General features: G+C 39.9%; 1 pseudogene; it reads left to right on the plus strand.

The window, feature by feature from the left end:
• Positions 1 to 483: 483 nt before the first annotated feature.
• On the plus strand, positions 484 to 2,051 carry LOC136275112 (medium-chain acyl-CoA ligase ACSF2, mitochondrial-like; annotated as a pseudogene).
• The last annotated feature ends 950 nt before the right edge of the window (positions 2,052 to 3,001 follow it).

Consider the following 3,001-nt stretch of genomic DNA (forward strand, 5'->3'; position numbering starts at 1 on the left):
ATAGATTTTCCAGTGTTTCTAAAAAACCAACAAAAATAATACAAAGTTGAGAGCTACATATATTAGTTTTTATAATTTTGAAATCACTACCCTTGAACATAGGTAATAATTTCACATCTTAGGACCTTAAAATTCATTGAAAAATTTCTAGATTCCGGCATGGTTAATATATGTATTTCTACCCCTATATATAATGAGTTTAAGCAAACCGTGATTCCAAGAAAATCAAGTTATCAACATCAGAGACTCTGGATGATTGTCACGGATTCTGTCTGTATAAATACAATTGATACAAAATGATTTCAATCATGGCGTAACTAATTGGATTCTGTACCGCACATACACACACAGAGAGAGAGAGAGAGAGAGAGAGAGAGAGAGAGAGAGAGAGAGAGAGAGAGAGGAGAGATTTTAGTTCTAGTATATTGTAGAAAGTGATTTGTTTGTCAACAAAAGCGTGTGTATGTGTATTACGTAAGCTGCCCCCGTTATGTATATATATTTGGGTGAAAGCGTGAGTGAGATGAGATGTACAGGTAGAGCTCTATTTCGAGAGTCAGAGTTAGAAAGTGACCTACGTTTTTGTAAATTGTTAAAATGTAACACGGAATAAATTTGTTAATAGATACATGAACTTTTATTTACGCTACCAAAGAAGGAAATTAACAGTGAATTAAAAATGGATTAGTTTATAGAGAATAGTGGGAAAATAAGACCGCACGCTCGGTCGCGCTACAATATACTGCTCTCTTTAACACATACAGCGACAAATTAAATCAGACATCTGCATTATTTTAATGTACTCGAGATCAAAGTTGGGAGAAGATGGTATTGTTTTTGCTCTGTCCTGTCAGACCACGGCCATCTGTCATTCTGTTACTTCTCTCACAAAATTTCATTGATTATAGAGACCTTAGGCTTAAATTGCCATGGGTAAAGTTATTTTATGCGATAAAAAGTAGATCGTTTTTGTCCTATATACAGAAGACATCAATATCACTTATCATGTCGAAGTTGAGCTATCTTTCGAAACCCCGAGAGAAACCCCATCGATACTGTACAATCACAAAACTAATTCAGAAAAACTCCCAGCGATTCCCAGACCTCGAAATCTTGATACACCGCGGAATAGATGGGTCACGTGATGCCATGACGTATAAGGAACTGTACGTGAAAGCCTCTAAGCTGGCAAAGTTCCTGGATTACAAAGGGATTCAAAAGGGGGACAAGATTGCCTTGTTTGGGCCAAACACTCTAGAATGGGTTGTAGGAGAGCTTGCGATACTTTTGGCGGGAGGCGTCGCTGTCCACGTGACAATAAGCGTCACAGACGCGCGGGATCTCTGGGATATCTTCAGGCAGGCGAATTGTAAAGCTTTCTTGATCGACCCTCGGAAAGGAGAAGCGTTTCTGGACGCCATTTTTGCAGTTACTTGCGCTTTTTTGGCGCCGACGTCCTTCAAGACAGTACAAGGACATAGACTCGAACGACGCGACAGTTTTGTTTCTCAGGGAAGTTGACGGTATCCAAGGTTACCGAAATCTTCCAGGAATCCTGGAAATGGAAGACACTGATGTGCAGCTTCCAGTGCTTTATCCCGAGGACGAAATTCTTATTTTTACCACCTCCGGCAGCACAGGGAAGCCCAAGATGGTCCCACATTCTCACTTTGATGTCAACAACATTGATCACCGTGGAGTCCATTCAAGAAAAGACTTACAACGACCGGCCGTTTGGCTGGGTAGGCGGGTCACCTGTCATCAAAATCAGCAACGGCATCACTCGGGTGTTCAGCGATTCCTCACTGGCAATCAAAGGCAATGACATCATGTCAGTATGGGACATGATTAAAGCAGAACAGTGCTCAAAAGCCCTCCTGATGCCATACTGTCTAGGGGACCTGATAGCCATGAAGGACTCTTACACTGACGACTTTCAGTTGGACGTTATCCTTTGTGGTGGTCAGATTATTGATAACTTCTACACACAGGTTGTTGACACACCTTATAATACTCAAAGAATGATTCCATATTCCTTATATATACATTGAATATGAAGTGGCATCGGAAGCAAATTGATAGTGGTGGTGGGGGGGGGGGGGGGGCGCTAGATTAATCCACAGAAATCTTGACAAGCAAAAACCTTATTCCTAAAATCGTGAAATTCCTGATCCGTGTAAAAGGGGGGGGGGGCTAAAAGTATATCTACTATGATGCTTTATGGGCCTAATGGTTAGGTCTTAAAAAAGGTTGAGGCTATGCCCCCCTAGCCCCCTCCCCCCCCCCCCCCGGTTCGACGCCAATGATATGGTGTCATGTTATAGGTAATGCACAGCATAATCGGATTTTGCAGGGTCATATATTTTATGACTTGGGTAAAGCTGTTAACTGTTTAAGATGGATGTACCACCATTGTTGACGTATTTTCCGGTTTTTGCCGGATAGGTTCGACCACATGTAACGGGTTTTTTTTGCGACAGTAAAGAAATGTTCAATATACTGATTAACAAAGAAATCGGTCTGATGTGATGACCCAGATGCGCTTTGATCAGTTTGAGTAAAGTAACCTAAAAATACTAGTGCATTGTAGTTCATTACAGTTGAACATTGACTGCGATTTCCTGTCAGTGAATAAATTCGTTTCGATTAAATTATATCTTATTCTGCTGTTTTTAACTGAGCGTAGTTGTTTTCCCTTAAATGTAAAGAGTATGATTTTTGGTTATCTATAATTTCTATCAATTCATACCGTTGAAACACATGCACTTGTTTCTGAGAAAAAAAAAATACCCTAAAGTATAGCATAATCTATTATACTATAGGGTCATTTTTTTCTCAGAAACAAGTGCCTGTGCGTTGAACCATTGTCAAGCTTTCTTTTTTCATATTATTATTGAATCAAGTAATGTTATTGGTAAAAACAAACAACCTCGAAAAGCCAATTGTGATAGTAATGTTACAGTACCTAACCATTTAAGGTTCTCCACACCTTTGTAAACAG

Source organism: Magallana gigas, chromosome 4 (genome assembly GCF_963853765.1).
Source record: "Magallana gigas chromosome 4, xbMagGiga1.1, whole genome shotgun sequence".
NCBI classification, from domain to species: domain Eukaryota; kingdom Metazoa; phylum Mollusca; class Bivalvia; order Ostreida; family Ostreidae; genus Magallana; species Magallana gigas.